Source organism: Hemibagrus wyckioides, linkage group LG12 (assembly GCF_019097595.1).
Source record: "Hemibagrus wyckioides isolate EC202008001 linkage group LG12, SWU_Hwy_1.0, whole genome shotgun sequence".
NCBI lineage: Eukaryota > Metazoa > Chordata > Actinopteri > Siluriformes > Bagridae > Hemibagrus > Hemibagrus wyckioides.
Window position 1 is genome coordinate 15,032,557 of NC_080721.1, and position 26,490 is coordinate 15,059,046.

Here is a 26,490-nt window from a genome sequence, read left to right on the forward strand (position 1 = left end):
TAATGAATCGCCAAAGATCTAGGATCCATATGCAGCTTTAATAAGAATTGGAAAATGGCAAGCAAAGACGAAAACCAGAAATGTAGCAAAGGGTCAAAACCAGAAAAAAAGCAAACACTAGCAAAGAATTCCGAAGACACAAAACCGAACTCAAAATAGAAGCAGGAATAGCATATAAAAATAGCCACTGTACCAGCAGTATACTTGTAATAAACAGATATAAATAAAGCAGTGAAAGATACGTTAAAACATCTGAATGAATATATATCTGAGTAAGTGTAAACAGTGAATTCTATTAAATATACAGATATAATTCCAAGGTGCAAATAAACATGAAGATAAATGTAAACATTCAGAAGTTCTGGGTATAGAGGCCTTTGTAAGATGCAAGACAGCATGTCTAATGATGTCCAGAAGAAAGGGCAAAGAGACACAGATGATCTTGCTGGCTGTATTTACTATGCGTTGCAGAGTCATTCGACAGGAGGCAGTGTAGCCTCCATACCACACAGTGATGCAGCTGGTGAGAATGCTTTCAATGGTGCCCCAGTAGAAGTAGCACATGGTATGAGGTGGGAATTGTGCTTTCCTCAGTTTGCGAAGGAAGTAGAGGCGTGACTGAGCTTTCTTGGGCAGCGATGTGGTGTTCGTCATCCAGGAGAGGTCCTCAGAGATATGCACGCCTAGGGACTTGCTAGGTGCTATTCACTTTCTCCACTGCAGCACTGTTGATGATTAGTGGGGGGTGCTGTGGTGGTCCTCTTCTGAAGTCAATTCTTGACAATTTCTTTGGTCTTTCCCACGTTGAGGAAGAGATTGTTGTTGGTACACCACTGGACCAGTCGGCTCACCTCGCTCCTGTAGTTGGCCTCGTTGTTGTTGGTGATGAGGCCCACTGCAATCATTTCGTCTGCAAACTTGACAATGTGGTTGGTACTGTAACTGGGTACACAATCATGGGTCAACAGGGTGAAGAACACAACCTTGTGGCAACCCTGTGCTCAGTGTGACGGCGAAGTTTTTCCCCCGACCTGTACATTCTGGGGTCTCTCTGATATTAAGTCCAGCACCTAGTTACAGTGAGGGGAGTCCCAGGTGTCTTAGTTTGTTCATGAGCTGCTGGGGGATAATTGTGTTAAAATCTAAGCTAAAATCCAAGAATATCATATGCACATAGGAGTCTTTGGAGTCCAGGTGTGTAATGGCTGGATGGAGAGCGGCTGAGATGGCTTCAGTGGACCTGTTGGTTCTGTATGCAAACTGGAATGGGTCATGGGAGGGAGGAGGAATGGATTTTATGTGCTGCATGATCAGTCGCTTGAAGCACTTCATAATGATGGGGATCAGTGCAACGGACCATTAGATGTTATGGCTGGATGGGTGCGGCTTCCTTGTGACTTATGATAATCATAAGTTGATTATCAAGTTGAAGCTGTGTGTGTGTGTGTGTGTTTACAAAAAAAAAAGTGCGTCACCAAATGTAAGAATTTAGGCCATATAGTCACATAATTCAATTCCACTGATGATGATTTTTACAAAACTCTTGTTCCAGATTCAGTACAAACTGGTCCCCTGCTACAGAAATACAGATAAGAAATATAGTGCATCAGAGGGAAAGAGTGAGTTATTTTTAACCACAGATAAGAGTGTTCTTAGTAAGCATGAGTAACAGAAGTGGTAGAAGTACCAGTGAAAAAAAAAAGAATGAAACAGCCTTTATTTGTCACATATACATTACAGCACAGTGAAATTCTTTCTTCGCATATCCCATCCTTGGAGGTTGGGGTCAGAGCACAGGGTCAGCCATGATATGGCGCCCCTGGAGCAGAGAGGGTTAAGGGCCTTGCTCAAGTGCCCAACAGTGGCAACTTGGCAGTGCTGGGGCTTGAACCCCTGATCTTCCGGTCAACGACCCAGAGCCTTAACCACTTGAGCCACCACCAGTGTTAGCACTAGCATTACTATTAATAATGATAGTAATGTACTATTACTATGAACAAAGTATCAGAAGTAGTACCAGTAATATTTCTTGCTGCAAATTTCCCTGCTATGTGACAAATAAAGGATTATTTATCTTATCAACTTAGATAGCTGACCAATAAATTTCATTTCTTATCTTTCTCACTCTTTCTCTCTGAAGTGCTTTATTTCTTATCTGTGTTTCTGTAGAAGAGGGCCAGATTGTACTGAATCTGAAACAAGAGTTTTGTAAAAACGTCTTCAGTGGAATTCATTTACAGCTCTGTAAGACCTGAATGCTGACATTTTAGTGACTTACACATGTTCAAGTTTTTCTGGAAATCACACACACACACACACCCCGCTCCAACTTGATAATCAACTTATGTGCTGGAATGAGCCTGTGAGTTCCTTAAAACTTAAAAATTAACTTACGAAACTCTTCATAATGCTCCCAGACCAGCTTTTGTAATTCAGGTAGACGTGCCTCTGAAAGTAATTGTGTGTATTCTTTGACCTAACATAACACACTCCACCTCTAAAAAAAACTAGCTTCATGGATGTTATCAATCTGTTTTTGACTGATTGGCAAAAATAATCCATGTGTTAGAAACCAATCTTAAATATGACCTTTGTTAAACTTTACAAATTTAAATTTGACATTGCTTATTGCTTATTTAATTTTGACATCTTATTGTTCATCCTTAATATTTGTTTATAAAACATCTTAAATAATGTGGACCTATTAATTTAAAAATATGTAGTTAAATGAAAACAGTAGTTTGTATTATAATGTGACACGGACACCTGATTTCTGGTGGTTTAAAATGATGTTGATGAGGATGTCGTGATCTCAGATGTGAGCGGGTCTCGTTGTAAGTGAATGTGTTATGTTTGTACATGAATAGCTGAAGTAGGGGTATATACCATTAAGAGCCCTGAAATCATTTTGTAGGATTTGTAGTGAAATATGAGTAACATGAAAAAGACCAGGAACGTTGCAGAATCACAAGAGCTGTCTCGTGGCAATAGAAAAAGTTCTTTGTAACTCATTCTAAATAACAAGGTTGGATTACTTGAAAATGTTTTTACAATGCTAGAAGAAATTGGATGATGGTAGTGGTTTAAGAAATTTTAAATGATAACATGTAAGTCATAATAATTTTACATATGCAATGATTTGTTGATGTTTCATACACTGTTAACTTCTATCGACATCCTATGTGGTGTCATATGTCAACCAAGTAAATGTGGTATGTTTTTAATGAGCTACTCGAGAAACTAGGTATCTAATAATTATATATATATTTATATATATATATATAATATATATAAGTTTGGACACACCTTCTAATTCCATGGTCTTTCCTGATGTTTATTTCTTTGTAAAATGCTGAATGCTGTCGAAATCCACAATAATGTCCTTTGAACAGTTGATATTGAGATATGTCTGCTACTGATGCTCTGTAAAGCCTTCATAACGCCTCTAATCTGAGGTGCTGTTAATTGGTGATTTCTGAGGCTGGTAACTCTAAATGAACTTCTCCTCTGCAGCAGAGGTCAGTTTTGGTCTTGCTTTACTGGGATGGTCTTCATGTGAGCCAGTTTCATCATGGTGCTTGATGGGTTTTGCAAATGCACTTGACAATACTGTTCTTGCAAGAACACCTGACCTTCATGTCTTAAAATAACAACTGACTGGTGTTTTTTGTTGTTGTTACATATGTACATAAATCCATGTGTGTTATTTCATAGTTTTGAAACCTCCAGTATTGTTCTAGAATGTAGAAAATAAGTCACTAAACAAAAAACATTGAATTAGAAGGTGTGTCCAAACTTGTGCGCAAAAATGGCAGTAGCGGTGGTTGAATTTTTGCAAATAAAGTGTAAACATTTATAGTGTGAGTCAGTTCACACAGGTGAGTGTGTGAGAGAGAGACAGAGACAGAGTTCATAGCGATGCAGTTTTGGATGTTGAGGAGCCTGATGGCTTGAAGTTAGAAACTGTTACACAGTCTGGTTGTAAGGGGCCTGAATGCTTCGGAACGTCTTTCCAGATGGTTAGGAGGTTGATGGTGTGTGTGAGGAGTGTGTAGGGTCATCCACAATGCTGTTGTCTTTGTGAATGCAGCGTGTGGAGTAAATGTCCTTACTAGAGGGGATAGAGACTCCAATGATCTTCTCAGCTGTCCTCACTATCCGCTGTAGGGTCTTGTGATCAGAGACGGTGCAATTTCCAAACCAGGCAGTAATGCAGCTGCTCAGGACGCTCTAGATGGTCCTTCTGTTGAACACGGTCAGAATGGGGAGTGGGAGGAGCAGGAAGCAAAGATGCTGCTGGGCTTTTTTGGTGAGGGAGCTGGTGTTGAGTGACCAGGTGAAGTTCTCTGTCACATGAACACCAAGGAATTTTATGCTCTTGAGGATCTTTACAAAGGATCCGTCGAGGAACAGCAAAGAATGGCCAGTATGTGCTATCCTAAAGTCAACAACCATCTCTTTAGTTTTGTCAGTGTTCAGAGACAGGTTGTTGGCTCTACACCAGGCTGTAAGCTGTTGCACCTCCTCTCTGTACGGTGACTCATCATTCTTGCTGATGAGACCCATTATGGTCGTGTCACTGGCAAACTTAATGATGTGGTTGGAGCTGTATAGTCGTGAGTCAGCAGAGTGAACAGTAGTGGGCTGAGCACACAGCCCTGAGGGGCGACAGAGTTCAGTGTGGTGGTGTTGATGATACTGTTCCCGATCCGGACCGACTTGGGTCTCTCAGTCAGGAAGGCAGTTCCAGTTGCAGTGGGAGGTGTTCAGGCCCAGCAGACTCAGCTTTTCAATCAGGTCCTGAGAGATGTTTGTATTGAATGCTGAACTGAAGTATATGAAGAGCATTTGTAGGTATGAGTCCTTATTCTCCAGGTGGGTGAGGGCCTGATGGAGGGTTGTGGTGATGGCATCATCCATGGAGCAGTTAGGACAATACTCTGCAAGGGGTCCAGTGATGGTGGTAGCTGGGTCTGGATGTGCCTTATGATGAGCCTTTTGAAGCATTTCATCACGATTGGTGTGACTGAAGTGGGCTGTTGGGCAGTTTTCACAAAACGTTGCAGTGATTTCTTTTCACACACTGTGGAGCTTCCATTCCACACTATGGTCTCAATAATGCAGCGGTAAATTGGTCAGGATCTTGGGGGACTGGTTAACTTTTTTTATTCTTCTCAGAAAGTAAAGATGCTGTTATGCCTTCCTAACCAGAGTCGAGGTGTTTAGATGCCAAGACAGATCCTCAGAGATATGGACGCCCAGGAACTTAAAGCTGGGATGGTGGTAGCTCAAGTGGTTAAGGCTCTGGGTGGTTGATCAGGGTTCAAGCCCTAGCACCACCAAATTGCCACAATTGGGCCCTTGAACAAGACCCCCAACCCACCATTAGCATGACAGCCACCTAGCTAGCTAGCAAAAAGCAAAATAAGGAAAAAGTGGTTCATCCCAGTGAAGTCTGAGCAAAGATCCTAAATCTGGGCATTCATGTGGACTGTTTGTGTAATATTTATGACACAAGCATTGTGACACCCCTTGTATGTAAATGAAAAGGTGCATGTATGTTTTAGGTCAGTCACATGTAGGCTGTGATATGTGTTGCATGTGGATAATAAATGCTACGTTTCTTTTCAAACTGAAGCCCTCATCTTGACTATACACACACACCCCCACTCCAGAAAACAAGACAGTTTGCAGTTTAAGAGACATTAGATTGAGGGCTAGAAAGTTGTAAAGGAAAAGAAAAGCTTTTCAGCTAGCCATATATGGTGAATGTTAACTTTTTATTTCTCAGTCACACACACACTGGTTTAACTTGACAATCAACTTGTCAAGCTGGAATTAGCCTGTTAGTTCCTTAAAACTACACATTTCCTTATCAAACTTACGAAACTCTTCGTAATGCTCCCAGACCAGCTTTTGTAATCGGTGGCCTTCCGGCAGACATGTCTCTGAAAGATGTCATGTGTATTAAGTGATCTAATATAACACTCTAAAAAAAAAAAAAAAAAACAGCTTCATGGATGTTACAACATGGTGCAACAACTAGCAGCCTGGTGTAAAGTCAATAACGTGTCTCTGAACGTCGACAAGATTAAAGAGATGGTGGTTGACTTCAGGAGAGCAAAGAGTGACCATTCTCCACTGAACATCGATGAGTCCATCGTGGAGATCGTCAAGAGCACCAAATTCCTTGGTGTTCACCTGGTGGAGGACCTCACCTGGTCACTCAACACCAGCTCCATCACCAGAAAAGCCCAGCAGCGTCTTTACTTCCTGCGGAGGCTGAGGAAGGCTCATCTTCCACCTCCCATCCTGACAACCTTCTACAGAGGGACCATCGAGAGCGTCCTGAGCAGCTGCATCACTGCCTGGTTTGGGAACTGCACCGTCTCGGACCGCAAGACCCTTCAAGTGGGTTGAAGTGACAATAAAACTTCTTTAACTTTATTTGAGAAGTTTTACAAATTTATATTAAGGATGAACTTCATGATGAGCAATGTCAAATTTAAAACTTTAACAAAAGTCTTATTTAAGATCTGCAAAAAGAATCCATTTGTCAGAAACCAATCAGTCAACACCACAGATTTTTAACATCCATTAAGCTCGTTTTTTAGAGGTGGAGTGTGTTATGAGAGGTCATATAAAACACACGATAATGTTTAGAGCCAAGAACAACAAGATACATGACTATGTTTAAAAAATTAACTTAATTCATTATTATTATCATTATTATTAATTCAGGCACTAATCAATGTAATGTAGGGTTGTCAGTAAGGTTTGTTTTCTAAGCATTAGTACCTAATAGTGAGCATGAGTAATAGTAGTGGTAGTATTAGCGGTGTTAATGGTGTTTTTATGTTTTAGACTTAAATTGGCTGGCTTATCCACCTCTGGACTTTCAAGCTTATACAAATCTGTGTAGAAATAAATGTCTCTCTTTCTATTTTCATTGTGTTACTTTATGTCTGCACCAGATGGTGAGTATAACGAATGAATATATCTACTTTGGCCCACTCTTTTCTTTATCTGTCCTTAGTTTGATGTGGATGTTAATGAATTTAGCCTCTTGCAGGACCAGTAGTGACTGTACAAGAACTCTGGTGTATCTGTACAGGTTCAGAAACTTCAGAACAACCAATCCAGAAATATAATGTGTGTGTGTGTGTGTGTGTGTGACTGAGAAATAAAATTAAATAAAGTTTACAGTCACCATCTATAGCCTGCAGCTCCATCACTGCTCCTGTTACAGGTAAGAGAAAGCCTTCAGATTTATTTGGATTATGATTTGTTTGCTATTGTATATTGCTATTAGATCTGCACATAAATCTCACACTTGCTGCCTCTGGGGCTCTACAGAATACTTTTCCGCAGTTTGATTCATCAGATGTCTCATAGCCCCAGGAAATCAATGCACATCATGGTGAAATGCTCCTTGTGTACTCGCTCTGCAAGTCATCAATGCCCAATTGCAGCAGAACCAAGAAGCCCAGCCAACACAACTGGCTTAAGCTCCTCCACCTCCAATCATATATGGTGAGAAATTGAGGGCTCTGCAGAGGGGCTTGCTGAACCAATTCAATATTATGTTCTATCTGCAGACCTACTGAGAGAAGAGCACTAAATTTCCCATGTCCATCCTCACAGGAAATTGCTGGACTGGGCCTCTGCCATGTGGGATAGTGACCTTCAGGTTAGACTTTCATTTGCATATTTCGCCAGTCTCATCAGAGTGGTTTTTAGGTACCCGATGGGAGGCAGAGATGTTTCTGTGCATTTAGTTCAACTGTGTCAAGGTAATGATACGGCGGCCAACTACAAAAATAAAATTTACTACTACTCGCTGCTCAATCTTATCTTATCAACTTAGATAGCTGACCAATAGATTTCATTTCGTATCTGTGGTTAAAATCACTCACTATCCCTCTGAAGCACTTTATTTCTTATCCATATTTCTGTATGAGGTGAGCAGCTTGTACTGAATCTGAAACAAGAGTTTTGTAAAATCATCATCAGTGGAATTTAATTACAGCTCTGTAAGACCTGATTGCTGCCATTTTGGTGACTTACACATGTTCAAGTTTTTTCTGAAAATCACACACACACACCCACACACACACACACACACACACACACACACCCCGCTCCAACTTGATGATCTTATTAATCTTAAATACTTATTAATAAACTTAATCATAAATACGACCTTTGTTGAAGTTTACCATTTTAAATTTGACATTGATCTTCATGTTGTTCATTCTTAATATTTATTTATAAAACTTTTTAATTAATTTGTTATAATAATAATAATAATAATAATAATAATAATAATAATATATATATATGTACACACACACACACACACACACACATACATACGTATGTATGTATGTGTATGTGTATGTATGTGTATGTGAAAGAGAGAGAGTTCATACCGATTCAGTTTTGGATGTTGAGAAGCCTGATGGCTTGAGGTAAGAAACTGTAACACAGTATGATTGTAAGGGCCCGAATGCTTCGGTACATCTTTCAGGATGGCAGGAGGTTGATAGTGTGTGTGAGGAGTGTGTAGGGTCATCCACAACGCTGTTGTCTTCGCGAATGCAGCGTGTGGAGAAAATGTCTGTGATAGTGGGGAGAGAGAACCCAATGATCTTCTCAGCTGTCCTCACTATTCGCTGAAGTGTCTGGTGATCAGAGATGGTGCAATTTCCAAACCAGGCAGTAATGCAGCTGCTCAGGATGATGGAGCTGGTGTTGAGTGACCAGGTGAAGTTGAACACCAAGGAATTTGGTGCTCTTGACAATCTCCACAAAGAACCTTCTGCAGTTCATCACTCCGCAGAATGTTAATAGCCCCAAAGAGTTCACATTTTGCCTCCTTACCATTGGTGCTGGTGGGAATGTACACTCCAACAATGAAAATTCATGTGGTAAATAAAAATCTATCTAAATTAGATAGATAGATAGATAGATAGATAGATAGATAGATAGATAGATAGATAGATAGATAGATAGATAGATAGATGTAATCTATGAATGAACAATATGTAAACTGAAATTATATTATACAGAGAAAATGTAGCAGAAGGTACAGGGTGAAGCAGAACTGCAAGATGGTGAAGTCTAGTGAGACATGAGTGTCCTAGTGGTGTAGTGTAGAGTTCTGTAGATTTATGGCAAAAAAAATGGGAAAAAAGACTCGCCCTGAACCTGCTGGTTCTGGTGCAGATCGACATGTATCTCCTCCAGGATGGAAGGAGGTTGAACAGTTTGTGACTAGGTTGGGAGTCCTTGATGATTTTGTATGCTCTATGCAGACATCTACTGTAGTGAAGAGACTCAGTGGCAGGTGGTTAGGTGCCAATGATGTGTTGGGCAGTTTTCACAACACTTTGCAGTGATTTCTTTAAAAATTGGTCAGGATCTTGGGGGACTGGTTAACTTTTTTAATTCTTCTCAGAAAGGAAAGACGCTGTTATGCCTTCCTAACCAGAGTCGAGGTGTTTAGATGCCAAGACAGATTGTCAGAGATGTGGATGCCCAGGAACTTAAAGCTGGGATGGTGGCAGTTCAAGTGGTTAAGGCTCTGGGTGGTTGACTGGATGATCAGGGTTCAAGCCCTAGCACCACCAAGTTGCCACAATTGGGCCCTTGAACAAGACCCCCAACCCATCATTAGCATGACAGCCACCTAGCTAGCTAGCAAAAAGCAAAATAAGGAAAAGTGTCTCATCCCAGTAAAGTCAGAGCAAAGATCCTAAAACTGGGCATTCATGTGGACTGTTTGTGTAATATTTATGACACTAGCGTTGCAACACCCCTTGTATGTAAATGAAAAGGTGCATGTATGTTCTAGGTCAGTCACATGTAGGCTGTGATACGTGTTGCATGTGGATAATAAATGCTACGTTTCTTTTCGAAGCAAACCCTTGTCTTGACTACACACGCCCCCACTCCAGATAATAAGATATGGCATCAGAAGAAAAATTAATGAAAAAAAAAGGATTTTGTACCTTCTGCGCACATGAACTGGGAATCATCTAACTTACCAGATGTGTGGCACAAGTTCAAACAGTATGCAGAGCTCATGTTTGCTGGTCCGCTGAAGACAAAGAGCAAAGAGGAAAAGTGCAGTTACCTGTTATTGTGGATAGGAGAAAAAGGAAGAGACATCTTCAACACTTGGGTGCTGAGAACAGATGAAACAAAGGTATTGAAAATGTATTACAGCAAATATAAAGTGTCTTCACCAGTCTTCACCAGATATGAATTTCATGAGCAATTTGTGACAGAATTGACTGCTAGTGAAAGACTGTGCTTATGCTGATAGCGGGGAAATGGTTAGAGACTGCATCATTTTTGGCATTCACTCTCAGCGAGTGTGGGAAAAACTACTCAGTATTGGCTCCTAATTGACATTAGACAATAGCCAAATCACACGAACTCCCACAGGCTCAGCTTAAAACGTTCGCAAACAGCACAGGAAACCACCGTGATCAAGCCGTGCACACAGTCAATACACGTAGCGAGTGGCAAGGGTGAATGCCAAGAGCAGGAACTAAAGCCCCAAATCGGAGCAGCAATGAAGTTAGAGTGCACCAAAACATGCGGTTACTGCGAAAACCAGGATCATGGTCGCTTTGAGAAATGCCCTGCAAAAGGCAAACAATGCTCAAAACTACTTTGACAAAGTTTGTCATTCTGCTTATAAAAGGCATGTCCACACAGTAAACAAAGAGACTTGTGACAATAATGATAACGACTCACCTGCAGAGTTTTTTGTTGATACAGTCTCGGAGAAACCATGCATAGCTGACACGGAACAGACATTTGCAAGCATTCAGATGGGAAAGGAAAAGACTGAGATTAGTTTCAAATTAGACACTGGAGTGCAGGTAAATGTTATTCCAGCACACACATTTGACAAGCTCAAGACTCAGTGCAAGCTCATGCCAACTGCTCATCCTTACTGGATATGGAGGACAAATGCTCAGAGCAAAAAGGACATGTGAATTGCCATGCAGATATAAGGACAGAGAAATGATTATGAACTTTTATGTAGTCAGCACCGAAGCACTGCCTGTCCTAGGACTAAAGGCATGCTTAGACTTGGATCTAATTAAGTTGGTCCTGTCAGCGAACGCTCTCAATGAGAGTAAGTCCATCATGGAGGAATATGCAGATGTATTTGATGACATAGGATTATTCCCCAGCGAGTGTACGACTCATCTAACACCTGATGCAACCCCAGTCATTTATGCACTGAGAAGGCTCTACATGACAGGCTCAAAGATGAACTGAAAAGCATGGAGAAACAAGACATCATAGACAAAGCCACTGACTGGGTAAATGCACTCCTTGTTGTGGAAAAACTGAGAACTGGAAAGCTCAGAATATGCCCGGATCCCCGCAATCTCAATAAAGCCTGTTTGTCAGAGATCAACGCACCACTCCGTCAAGTGCTCAAACAGTCAAGTGAGTTCAAATGGGATTCACAGCATGACACTGCATTCCACAAAATGAAAGATCTCATAACTAGAGAACCCAGTCCAGTGCTGGTGTACTATTACCCAAAGAAAGAACCTTCAAATGGATGCATCCAAATACAGTCTTGGAGCAGTACTTGCCAAGAAAGATGCTATTCAAATGCCACAGTGCCCATGATCCCTCATGAGGTACCAACCAGACCATGGCAAGTGGTAGCTTCAGACCTCTTCACCTGGAACAGTGAAGAATACATAATCACTGTGGACTACTTTAGCTGTTTCTTTGAACTGGATAAGCTCAGCACCACAACATCTGAAGCTGTCATCAAAAAACTCAAAGTTATCTTTGCAAATCATGGCATCCCAGAGAAATTTGACAATGGCCCTCAATATCGATGCAAGGAATTTAAGAACTTTGTGACAGCATGGGGTTTCACATACAACACCACAAGCCCCCATTATCCCCAGAGCAACGGTTTGGCGGAGAAGACAAATAGCAAATAGCAAAGACAATTTTCGTCAAAGCCAAGATGGACAGAAAAGATCCCTACCTCAGTCTGCTAGACTACAGGAACACCCCTGTTGACAACTTCAAGTCACCCGCCCAGCTTCTTATGAGCTGCAGGCTGCAATCTATCTTGCCCATCAGCAACAAGCAGCTCATGCCCGAAGTCATCAGTTATGCAGAAACACACTCCCAGAGTGTAAAGAAACAGCAACAGCAGAAAAGGTATCATTACCGCTCTGCTCATCCTCTGTCACAGCTTCACCAAGGACAATTTGTTCGCATACAAGAACATGGCCTTAGGAAACCAGCTGCTCACACTGCCAATACCCAAAGATCCTACCATGTGCACACATCTGGTCAGCTGTATCGCAGAAATCGTCGCCACCTTCTCACCACAAAAGAAGATTTTGAGGATGCCGGGACATTTGCAAGCATTAAAAAAGAACAAGCTGACAACACTTCAAGTGCATGAGGAACTTCCGTTACAGCAGCACAAGGACACAAATATACAACCAGCTAGGTATTATACCAGATCTGGTCGAGCAGTGCGACCAAGAGTCATCCTTGACCTGTAATTCATCTGGGGTGTAGGTAGATCGCTGCCCCTACAAGACAAATTGAGCACTTATCTGAAAACAAAAAACATTATTTGAAAGCAAAAGACATTCTGTTCATTAGCACCATTGCATTTTGTGCTTTACTATTTCTGCTGAAGCGCTGTCATACTAAGTCATGCTGTATGTATACCAGTAATTAAGTCTTTCCAAGGCACTAGTCTAATGATATATTGGGTTTATTTGCTGCACTTGCTTAGTGTTCTCTTTAGTTTTTTTTGTTCAAAAGAAAGAGGATGTAATATTTATGACACTAGTCTTGCGACACACCTTGTATGTAAATGAAAAGGTGCATGTACGTTTTAGGTCAGTCACATGTAGGCTGTGATACGGGTTGCATGCGGATAATAAACGCTACGTTTATTTATGCTATGAGGGGTCGGCTGCAATCTTGGCTGCACTTCCAGGACCCCTCTCATCCCGGAAACAAACTTTTTCAGTCCCTCCCCTCTGGTAAGAGGTCAACCAGGACCAGGACCTCACACCACAAGAACAGTTTATTCCCCACTGAAGTCAGCCTGCTGAACAGTGCCTCACTTACCCCCAGATGACCAGACCAACCCGGACACTCACTTCCGCATTATAAATTGCACTACTGTTCATTCGAACTCACACTTTTGGACACAATATTTATCTCATTATAGATTGTGTACATACCTCACAACTGTATATATGTCTGGACAGTCACTTTCACTTTTTACATTCTATTGCACTACTTCTCATACAAGTCACTTCATACACACACACACACACACACACACACACATTATATTTCTGGATTAGTTGTAATGAGGTTGCTGAACCTGGCAATTGCCTGCTCTCGATTTGGAACAGATGGAAGGACGACTACATTCTTCTTTAGATTAGAAAAAAGAATGGGCAAAGTAGATTTCTATTTCATTCACTCTGTATAAGCTTGAGAGTCAAGAGGTGGATAAGCCAGACAATTCAGGTCTGAAATATATAAAGAATTGATCTGCTTCTCCTCTGTGCTTGGATCTAAACATTTTATCTAGAGTTTTGGCCACTAGGTTTAGAAAGTTGCTGGGTCAGGTCAGTCACCATGACTTACTGTGTGCCTAATTCAAATGGATCAAGTTTTGATAAGATACATTTAATTTCATCATTGTTGATATATATTTTTTTAATTCTACAGCATAAAAAACCTTTTGGCTCTGAATTTCAAACAACAAAGAATCTTGTATTAAATTAACTTAGATATCTGGCCAATAGATTTCACACAGAAACTATGAAAATGCTCACTGCTGATCTTAAACATTGTAGCTGGTAAGCAATTATGTATCAAACTCACTCTACCTGTCTGAATGGCATTTCTGTAAACACACACAATCATCTTGTCAAGCTGGAATTAGAATGTTAGTTCCTTAAAACTAAACATTTCCTTATCAAACTTATGAAACTCTTCGTAATGCTCCCAGACCAGCTTTTGTAATCGGTGGCCTTCCGGCAGACATGTCTCTGAAAGATATCATGTGTATTAAGTGACCTAATATAACACACTCCACCTCTAAAAAAAAAAAAATCTTCATGGATGTTATAAATCTGTGTTCTTGACTGTTTGGTTTTTGCCACATGATTTTACCCAATAGGCGGGAGAACCTTTGATATCCACTGGGAGAGGAGGTTCAACATCGTTGCTTTCTTGTTTTGGGGGTGCACTGGTTTGAGCAGAGAGACGTGGAACGTGGGAGAGATAGGTAGAAGAAAGTTTGAGTCGGTGTGTGACAGGGATGACTTCTCTGACAATTCTGAAGGGACCTATGAAATGAGGACTTAATTTGAGACAGAGAAGTTTGAACTTGACATACTTACATACTTGTATGCCAACCTGGAATTGTCTATGTGGGTGCCTACAGTGGTTAGTTTGGATGCATTCTCCTGTTGGTGATGCGCATGAGCACCTCCATAAAGCTTAGCTCCTCTGCATCCAGTTGTTTATGACTGGGACGTTTGATGGTTTGATGGACGAGGGGAACAGAGGCGGCTGGAAGCCCAGAACGCACTGAAAAGGTGTCAATCCGTGGATGAATGAGTGAGAGAATTCTGTGCATCCTCGGCCCAGGGGAGAAACTCGCTCTACTGTTGCTGCTCCTTGCTGCATTACGTTCTGAGATAGTGGAAGCTATAAAAGAAATAAAACAGTATTTTCCAAACATTTGTCTTTGAACTGACTAAACAGAGTAAATCTGTGCAGTATGAGCTACTCCAAAAACAAAAGAATATACCAAACTGTAGTGCAAAACAGTGTACTAAACTGTACACGACACCAAACGGTAAACTAAACAGTAAATAAAACGGTAGTGGTGATACTGACAAAATAAAAAATACAACTATTCTTCACTACACCACACACAAACCTCACATATCCATAAACATTTTAAATCATGCATGTTAATGCATGTGCATCTTCATTACCAGGATTCTACGTGTATATGTCTTATCTTTCAAAATTTCTTAGTCCACTACCATCATCACATGAACTCATTCATCCAATTTCCAAAAAGCAGTAATATAGTAAAGAATATTATATAATATAATATAGTAAAGAAGTAAAAAAGCAAATTTCCAATATCCAAAAAGCAGTGTTGGGAAGGTTACTTTGGAAATGTAATAGGTTACAGATTACAAATTCCCCTGTTTAAAATATAATAAGTAGTGTAACTTTTCAATTACTTTATAAAAGTAAAGAAACTGATTACATTTGATTACTTTTTGATTACCTACGGATATTTTCAACTAAATCATTTCCAAACATTTATACTAGGACGGGTTAACCTTACAGTAGTACTCAACTCTGTTTACTGTTAGAATTTTAAATCTTTCATCACTTGAATTAAGATTATATTAATTTAATTTTAATCCCAGCCACAAAACCAGACTTCAGAACAAAAACTGTTTAATACTGTTTTAGGAATCTAATCTTTGCATAGCTATGACAGGACACACTGGCAAGTAACAGTGCCTCAAAAAAAAAAACATAATCTGAAAAGAGTCATCGTAATGTACGCTACAGCGCTAAAATAACTAAGTTATATTAGATCTGACACCAACACATTTACAAGGAGGAAAAATGTGAGCTATATATTTACTGTCAAAGGGTTCATAAATAGAAGTGTGCCTGGTGAAGGGAGCTAGCAGACTAGCTAATTTGTTCTGAAAGTTATGAATACAGGTCTTGAGTACACTGTGGGCTCGATGAACACGCAGGCGCGTTTTAGTGGATTTGTTTCCACAGAGCAGCTTCAGTAAATGAACTGACCACTCCGTCACTTTTTATTATACTGAAACAAGTAATATATCATTCCAAACTAAAGGGTCTGTTTTTATTTCTGTACACTCACAATAATGACAAAAATTATACATTTTAAATATATTATAAAATAAAGAAAGGCTAGGTTCCATACCTGCAGATGCTTCCTTAGGTTCAACATTGAAGCCTTTGATGTCGAAAGCATTTTAACAGCTGGCAAACAAATTTTGCACTGAACTGTTATATTTGCCCCTTATTGGATTTCAGGATGAAATTATTTTTAAATTTCCAGGTCTGAAAATGCATTTTTCTCGCTCGCCATGGTGGCAACTCTCAGACAGTGTAGAAGCCTAAAGCTTTCCACGGCAATTTGGATTAATGTAATTGGCAGAAGCGCCGCAAATTCAAACCAGAGAACCAATCAAAATCATCAGAATAGCACCGCTTTAACAAATACTAGCAACAACTTAATATCATTTAACATATCCTAGTTTTTTAAAGAAAATATGGTCATGGTCATGTAATACACACGATAATGTTTAGAGACACTTCTGCCCACAGGCCCTCTGATTGCAAAAGCTGGTCTGGGAGCATTACGAAGAGTTTCGTAATTTTGATCAGGAAACATTCAGTTTTAAGGAAGTAACAGACTCATTCCACCACATAAGTTGATTATCAAGTTTGAGGTGTGTGTGTGTGTGTGTGTGTGTTTTTCCAGAAAAATTTGAATGAGTGTAAATCAAAAAAATCTTAGCATTCTGGTCTTACATAGCTGTAATTAAATTCCACTGATGATAATTTTAAATAGCTGGAGGCAGTGGCAGCACTGCTGCTCCTCCACTGGTACCTTGGTTCTGCCAAGCTGCATAGGTTCACCTCGCTCCTCATGAGGTGGGTCAAGCTAGATCCTGAACATACTATTGGACTAAGAGGGGCCACTGACCAATTGCTAGAGCTGGGAGCAGGGAAGCCCCAGAGGCAGCAAGTGTGGGATCTATGTGCAGATTTAATAGCAAAATCCAATAGCAAACAAATCAAAATCATAATCCAAATAATCACAGTGGAAAAGACAGTCAAAAAACAACCAGAACAGGCAAACAAACTCTGTAGAGGGTTCCCTCTACTGGTCACAAGGGGTAGTCACAAGTAGTGACATTACAATGGATTATTTTTGCAGATCTTAAATAAGACTTTTGTTAAATTTTTTACAATTTTAAATTTGACATTGCTCATCTTGTGCATCCTTAATATTTATTTATAAAACTAAAAAAATATAAATGTGGATCTATTCGTTTAAAAATATATATTTGAATGAAAACAGTATCTTGTAATACAATAAAACAGGTGATTTCTGTTGGATTAAAATGATGTTAATGAGGATATTGTGAACAAAAAATCAATTGTGTGATTAGATCCTTAAACGAGGCATTAATGTGGACTGTTTGCAGTTTAATAACCTTTAGTTTGAGAATTGAAAAAAAGGTCAAATGCTTTGAAGGAGTGTTTCATCAGGAGCTCTGCCTGACGGCTTTGTCTCACCTGTAACAGGAGCAGTGATGAAGCTGCAGGCCATACATGGTGAGTGTTAACTTATTATTTCTCAGTTTCACACACACACACACATTACATTTCTGGATCTGGTTGTTATGAAGTTGCTGATCCTGTACAGATACTACAGATGTTTTGTACAATCACTACTGATCCGGCTGGAGGCTAAATTCGGTAGCATCCACATGAAACCAAGGGCATATTGAGCTCCTCGTATCAGTTCAGTTCTCTGTTGTGTGCATGTGTGTGTGTTGTGTGTGTGTGTGTGTGTGTGTGTGTCCAGCAGAGTTCAGTTCTCTGTTGGGATCAGATCTTGGTTGTGTGTGTGTGTGTGTCCAGCTTAGTTCAGTTCTCTGTTGAGATACTTGGTTGCCTGAGGGAAGAAGCTGTTCAACAGTCTGATTGTGTGGGTCCGAATGCTTCGGTACCTCTTTAAGGATGGCAGTAGGGTGAAGCATGTGTGTGAGGGGTGTGTGGGGTCATCCACAATGCTGTTTGCTTTGCGGATGCAGCGTGTGGAGTACATGTCCATGATAGAGGAGAGAGAGACTCCAATGATCTTCTCAGCTGTCCTCATGTCGTGTCATTGTCAAACTTGATGATGTGGTTGGAGCTGTGCATTGCTGCAAAGTCACGAGTCAGGAAAATGAACAGGACTGATTGGACTGAGCACACAGCCATGAGGATCTCTGGTGCTCAGTGTGGCGGTGCTGGAGGTGCTGACTGAGGTCTTCCAGTCAGGAAATCCAGGATCCAATTCCAGAGGAAGGTTTTGATGCCCAGCAGACTCAGCTTCTCAATCAGGTGCTGAAGAATGATCGTATTGAATGCTGAACTGAAGTCAATGAACAGCATTCCTAGGGAAGTGTTTTTATTGTCCAGGTGTGTGAGGGCCAGATGGAGGGTTGTGGTGATGGCATCGTCTGTGGAGCGATTTGGACGATATGCAAACTGCATGGGGTCAAGAGAAGGTGGCAGCAGGTTCTTAATGTGCCTCATGACAAGCCTCTCGAAGCACTTCATGATGATGGGTGTGAGTGCAACTGGATGGTAGTCATTGAGTCAGGACACTGGAGACTTCTTCAGCACAGGGATGATGGTGGTGGTAGGCACGTTGGGATGATGGCACTGCTCAGGGAGATGTTGAAGATGTCTGTGAAGACATCTGCTAGCTGTTCTGCACATTCCCTGAGCACTCTGCCAGGAATGTTGTCTGGTCCAGCATCTTACGTGGGTTAACTCTGCGTAGAGTTTTCCTCACATCAACCATGGTAAGACAGAGCACCTGGTCCTCTGGAGGAGGGATGGTCTTCCTCACTGTCACGTCATTTCATGCCTCAAACCGAGCATAGAAGTTGTTCAGCGCATCTGGAAGGGATGCATCACTGTCACAGGCAGGTGGAGCTGGCCTGTAGTTGGTGATGGACTGGATTCCTTGCCACATGCGCCGAGTTTTGCCACTGCTCTGGAAGTGGTTGTGGAAGTGGGGAGTGTGCACGCTTTACCTCTCTGATGGCCTAAGACAGTTTGGCCCATGCTGTTCTTAGGGTGTCCTTGTCTCCAGCTCTGAAGGCAGAGTCTGTGGTGATGGACTTGGAGATGGTCACATCATCTATGCACTTTCCAATGTAGCTGGTCACTGATGACGTGTATTCCTCCAAGTCTATGGTATCGCCGTTGGTCGCAGCCTCCCTGAACATATCCCAATTAATGCACTCGAAACACTCCTGAAGAGCAGAGATGGCTCCTGCTGGCCAGGTTTTAACCTGACAGAGATGTAGTCTGAGTAGCCGAGGTGGGGCAAAGTCCACATGTTGACGGGATTTAGGGAGCACTGTTCTGAGATTTGCTTGATTGAAATCTCTGGCGATAATAAACAGTCAGTCGGGGTGAGCATTCTGCAGCTCACTAATAGCTCCGTACAGCTCACACAGAGCCTCCTTAGCATTAGCGCTGGGTGAAATTTACTCTACAAAAATGAAAGCAGTAGTGAATTCCCGGAGTAAATAAAAAGGTCTGCATCTAACAGTCACAAACTCCACTAGCGATGAGCAGTAATTAGACACAAGCACAGAGTCCTTACACCATTCCGTGTTGATGTAAACACACACACCACTACCGCGAGTCTTACCGCACAGAGCTGCATTCCTGTTGGCACGAAACGCGGTTAGTCCGGCAAGCTGAATGGCAGTATCTGGAACTCTGGCGCTGAGTCATGTCTCAGAAAAAACAAAGACACACCAGTCTCTGTACTCACCCCACATGGTTCGCTGTAGTCGGATGTAGTCCAGTTTATTATTCAGTGAGCAGACGTTGGACAAAATGATGGAGGGGAGTGCCGGCCGGCTAGGGTTTGTTTTTAGCCTAGCATGGACACTTGCCCGTTTTCCGCGCTTCCACTTCATTGAGCACTGCTTGCAACAGCCTCTCTCCCATCCACTGGCATCAGGTGACGCAGAGAACTGAAGGCCTGGTCTTCACAGCAAGCCGAGGTTGGAAATGACAATACTTCCAAAGGTTCTTTATCGGTTTCAATCTTTACCAGTTTTTCTGACCAAGTCTTTTTTCTGTTTAATCAATCACTCTATATTCTCCTTTATCTGGGAAAACAAAACTCTGAGGGTCAACAAAAGTATCCTCCAGAGGAGGCGTGAAGTAGGTGGATTGGGTCTATCAAAAGATACTATACTGCCCTGATACAAACTGGTTTTCAATTGAGTCACAAATGTGTCACTCTTCATCTCTCCCAGCTTTAGTATACTTTAGTATATATTCTTTACTCTTCAAAGCCCCTTATTTTATATCTAATCCCATAGTGCTTTCCACTCTTAGGACCTTTAACCAGTTTTGCTACCACTATAAGTTGACATCAGCAAGACTAGGCTTGCTGGAATATATCTTTGGTCGGACGAAAAGGTTTCTAAAATTAGAAAAGTTTTACTTAAAATGGGAAACCATTTTGTCATACTTCAGGAATCTGAAGGAATTACCTAGCAGATAATTTGTGATGCAGACACGTTTGTGTATATATGTATGTACGTGTACATATTGATATTTTGTTATTTCTTTGCCCCGTTTCTTTTATTCGCTATGTTGCATCTCTGTTTCACAGTTTGGTTGATTTATAATTGTTTTGTCTCTTTTGCCTTAATGCATGGGCTTATGTCTAAAGTGTGGTGACATAACTGTGGTAAATTACTTTTGTTCAGCGCAATGATATATTTATGTGCATGTGATTTTTTTTAGATAAAAGGCAGCAAAGAAGGCAATTCAGTGTATTTTCTTTTCAAATGTACTGTTCAAATCCTTCAATAAAGAAAGGAAGGGAAAAAAAGCCAGTGCTGGGGCTTGGACCCGACCTTCTAGCCTTAGAGCCTTAAACACACACAATACAGAACTACACACTTCAACACAAGAGATTTCCATTGCCATTATCCAGTTTGACTTAGATTTCATCTTATATTATACAACTAAACAGCTGAGGGTTTATCTCTGCTCCCAGAAGTCCCAGCCAGAGTGTGCCTCGATCGAGTCCACCTTCTTCTAGTGGCCCACTTGAGTTTGGTTTGCAGAATTTCTCTCCCTCCTAGACGGTGTTCCTTGGGAGATTCCAGTCCAGAGAGATCTCCTCTTTCAGGCACAGGGGGCAATCTTAGTCCCCCGCCCTGAGATTTGGAAGCTCTGGGTCTGGCCCCTGAGGGGAACCAGTTCCTAGAGGCAGGCCTCTCATCAGAGGTAGAGGAGACTCTGTTGAATGCTAGGGCTCCCTCTACTAGAAAGCTGTATGCGCTGAAGTGGTGGCTTTTTTGCTTTTGGTGCGGTCAGCATGGTCAGGACCCAGTTCACTGTCCGGTCAGGACAGTACTGGCAGTTCTTGCAGTCTCGCCTTTTTTGGGGCCTGTCCCCCTCTACTTTAAAAGTGTATGTGGCTACCATTGCTGCAAAAAATGAACTTGTCCTCGGGGCCTCCTTGGGTAGGCACCCTCTGGTCTCTCATTTTCTGTGTGGTGCCAGACGGCTAAGGCTATCCTACAGACTGCGCCTCCACTCCTGGGACCTCTCTGTGGTCCTAGAGGGGCTGCTGGAAGCTCCCTTTGAGCCCATAGATTCAGCTTCTGAGAAGTTTCTGACCATAAAACGGCTCTGCTTTTAGCCTTGGCCTCCTTTAGAAGGTTAGGGGGTCTGCAGGCACTATCAGTTGCCCCCACCTGCTTAGAATTTGCCCCTGGCATGTCCAAGGCTATCCTACACCCAAGGGCAGGATATGTCCCCATGGTGCCAAGGATGACCGGTTGTCTGGTCATCTTGCCGGCCTTCTGTCCTTCTCCCCATGAGGCTGCACTTGCTTTGTCTGGTAAGGGCCCTGAGAACCTAGGTCTACTGCTAGAGCTCGTAACGTAAGTCCTCCTCCCTGTTCATCTGCTTTGAGAGCCAGAACAAGGGCAATCTGGACTCCAAGCAGCACTTGGCGCACTGGGTAATAGAGGCCATTACCCAGGCCTCTAAGGCGCACAGTATTGCTTCACCTCTAGGTATTATAGCTCGCTCTAGCTGGGGTATCACCTCGTCCAGTGCCTTGACTAGCGGTGTTCCCCTCCAGGAAATTTGTGCTGTGGCAGGCTGGACACCTTTATCAGATTCTATAGTCTGCACCCAATCCAAAACAAGCCATCAGCTTCCAGCAGGGAACCACTACCCATTTGGCCCTGGTCCCTGGTCACACCTCTTGGTAGACTTTATCACTGATCACCCCAGCTCCAGCAGATACAGCATGATTTTTCTTGTCAGAGAACAATTCTCCATTCTGTCATCTCTTACTCTTAAAAGGACTACCCACCACCACTGAGACTGTTTACTTTAATTTAAGCATCAATTTAAGTTATCACCCATAATCGAATGGGAAAATGGAATGGTTCAATCAAGAAATCAGCCAATATATCATAATATTACAGCAAGGAGCAGCAATGGTGGAGTGAGTTTCTCCCCTGGGGTGAGTACGCACAGAATTCTCTCACTCACTCATCCACAGATCAACACCCTTTCAATGCATGCTAGGCTACCAGCCCCCTAGGTTCCCCTAATTCGACGAATCATCAAACGTCCTGGATGTAAATGGCTAGATGCAGCGGTCTCCAATGGGCGGTGTGCCTACAATGCATCCAAGCTAAGTGCCCACATCAACAATTCTAGGTTGGTGAAGTATGGCTCTCCACCCATCACCTCAAGCTCAAACTTCTCTGTCTCAAATTAAGTCCTTATTTCATAGGTCCCTTCAGAATTGTCGGACAAGTTTACCTTGTCACATACTGACTCAACTCATACCAACTGTCGTCTATCGCATCTCTCCCATGTTCCATGTCTCCCTGCTCAAACCAGTGCACCCCACCCCCCACCCCAAACAAGAAAGCATCAAACCTCTCCCAGTGGACATCAAAGGCTCTCCCACCTATCTGGTAAAATAATGTGGCAAAAACCAATCTGTCAAAAAAACAGATTTTTAACATCCATGAAGCTATTTTTTTTTAGGTGAAGTGTGTTATGCTAGGTCACTTAATACACACAATAACATTCAGAGACATGTCTGCCTGAAGGCTGACAATTACAAAAGCTAGTGTGGGAGCATTATGAAGAGTTTCATAAGTTTGACAAGGAAATGTTCAACTAACAGGCTCATTCCAGCTGGACAAGTTATTATCAAGTTGTACCGGTGTGTGTGTGTGTGTGTGTGTGTGTGTGTGTATATGTGTGTTTACAGAAAAATCTGAAAGTGTGTAAGTCAACAAAATGTCTGCATTCATGTCTTAGAGGCGTAATTAAATTCCACTGATGGTTTTACTAAACTCTTGTTTCAGTACAAACTGTTCATCTCCTACAGAAATATGGATAAGTAATAAAGCACTTCAGAGGAAAAGACTGAGTAATTTTAACCACAGAAATATCTTAATTTAATATTAATATTATTAATTCAGGCACTAAACACTAATTCTAATTCATTAACACTAATTCATGTAATGTAGGGTGTTGATAGATCTTATGTGATTGTTTTGATGCACCAATTAGGACTGAGTATTTTCCCAGTTTCTGTGTGAAATCTATTGGTCATGCACAGATCCAACCATATCGTCAAGTTAGCCGATGACACGACCGTAGTGGGTCTCATCAGTAAGAACGATGAGACACCATACAGAGAGGAGCACAGAGTGACCATTCTCTGTTGTTCATCAACGGATCCTCTGTGGAGATCTTCAAGAGCACCAAATTCCTTGGTGTTCATCTGGCAGAGAACTTCACCTGGTCACTCAACACCAGCTCTATCACCAAGAAAGCCCAGCAGTGCCTCTACTTCATGAGGAGGCTGAGGAAAGCCCATCTCACTTCCCCCATCCTGACTGTGTTCTACAGAGGAACCATTGAGAGAGTCCTGAGCAGCTGCATCACTGCCTGGTTTGGGAACTGCACCTTTGACACAAGACCCTTCAGCAGATAGGGAGGACAGCTGAGGAGATCATCGGAATCTCTTTCTCCTATTTCACTGACATTTACACCGCATGCTGCATCCGCAAAGCTAACAGCATTGTGGATGACCCCACACACCCCTCACACACACTCTTACACACCCCACACACCCCTCACACACACTCTTCACCCTCCTGCCATCTGGAAAGAGGTACAGGAGCATTCAGGCCCTCACAACCAGACTGTGTAACAGTTTCTTTCCTCAAGCCATCAGGCTTCTCAACACCCAGGACTGACATGCAGAAAATACTCTCTTTCTCTCTCTCTCACACACACACATACACCCAGAACTGTAGAAGACTAAAGAGAACTGAACTGTACAAAACTCTCACAACACACACACACACCCTCTTTCACCTGTGTGGACACACACACACATAACTTATATTGTTCACTATTTATTGCACTACCTCAAACCCTGTTATTCTTTCATTACACTGCTATGTTTATATTTATGTTTATGCATATTTCTATTTGCACTACTTCAACCACTGCTACTCCGTACATCATTTCATTTTTATTCCATTTCATTTTTTACATTTCACTACACATGTTCTTTTTCTTTTTTTCTGCACGAAGTGTCCTGTTTTTGTGTTGTCTTTTGTACCTACTGGTTTTGCACTGTATTGTCTTTGCACTGTTTGCACCTAGTTGCAACTTTGCACTTTATGTGGCCAAGACAAAACTTTGGTCCTAGCTCTGTGTTGTTTTTTCGTATTTGATCTTTATCTTGTATGTCTGTGTAGCACCAGGTCCTGGAGAAACGTTGTTTCATTTCACTATGTACTGCATCAGCTATATGTGGTTGAAATGACAAAGTTTCTTGAATCTTGAATTTAAAATAAAATATCTCAAACTAATTAGATCTTTTCAAAACTTGATCTATTAGGCACACAGTAAGTCTGGTCATGACCCAGATGAATGACCTGACCCAGAACCTCTCAACCTCGTGGCCAAAACTGTAGATAAAAGTTTTAGATCTGAGCACAGAGGAGAAACGTATCAGTTCTTTTTAAATCTACACCATAAAAAAAAGTTTGACAACAAAGAATCTTCTGTTAGATCAACTTAGATATCTGACCAATAGATTTCACACAGAAACTGGGAAAATACTCAATGCTGATTGGTTCATCTTCAACATGGTAGCTGATAAGCAATAATATACACTATATTGCCAAAAGTATTCGCTCACCTGCCTTGACTCGCATATGAACTTAAGTGACATCCCATTCCTAATCCATAGGGTTCAATATGACGTCGATCCACCCTTTGCAGCTATAACAGCTTCAACTCTTCTGGGAAGGCTGTCCACAAGGTTTAGGAGTGTGTTTATGGGAATTTTTGACCATTCTTCCAGAAGCGCATTTGTGAGGTCACATACTGATGTTGGACGAGAAGGCCTGGCTCTCAGTCTCCACTCTAATTCATCCCAAAGGTGTTCTATCGGGTTGAGGTCAGGACTCTGTGCAGGCCAGTCAAGTTCATCCACACCAGACTCTGTCATCCATGTCTTTATGGACCTTGCTTTGTGCACTGGTGCACAGTCATGTTGGAAGAGGAAGGGGCCAGCTCCAAACTGTTCCCACAAACTGTTCCCATCCGACGCTTTGCATTGCACTTGGTGATGGCGTGGATGCAGCTGCTCGGCCATGGAAACCCATTCCGTGAATCTCTCTGCGCACTGTTCTTGAGCTAATCTGAAGGCCACATGAAGTTTGGAGGTCTGTAGCGATTGACTCTGCAGAAAGTTGGCGACCTCTTCGCACTATGCGCCTCAACATCCGCTGACCCCGCTCCATCAGTTTACGTGGCCTACCACTTCATGGCTGAGTTGCTGTCGTTCTTATAATACAGCTGACAGTTGACTGTGGAATATTTAGGAGCGAGGAAATTTCACGACTGGATTTGTTGCACAGGTGGCATCCTATCACAGTTCCACGCTGGAATTCACTGAGCTCCTGAGAGCGACCCATTCTTTCACAAATGTTTGTAAAAAAAGTCTGCATGCCTAGGTGCTTGATTTTATACACCTGTGGCCATGGAAGTGATTGGAACACCTGATTCTGATTATTTGGATGGGTGAGCGAATACTTTTGGCAATATAGTGTATATCATTTGGAGTGGCTTAAACTGCACCGATTTACTCAGTCTGTTTAAAGACAAATGTTTGGAAAATACTGTTTTATCTCTTATATATCTTCCACTATCTCAGAATGTAATGCAGCAAGGAGCAGCTAAAGTGAAGCAAGGTTCTCCCCTGGGCTGAGTATGCACAGAATTCTCTCATTCATTCATCCACGGATTGAAACCTTTTCAATGCATGCTGGGCTACCAGCCCCCTGTGTTCCCTGGTCCAGTGAACCATCAAATGTCCCAGTCATAAACAACTAAGAGGAGCTAAGCTTTTTTGGAAGGTGCTCATGTGCATCTCCAACAGGCAGTGCACCAACAATGCATCCAACCTAAGAGCTGTTGGTGCCCACATCAACAATTGGCAAATGAGTATGGCTCTCCACCCATCACCTCAAGCTCAAACTTCTCTGTCTC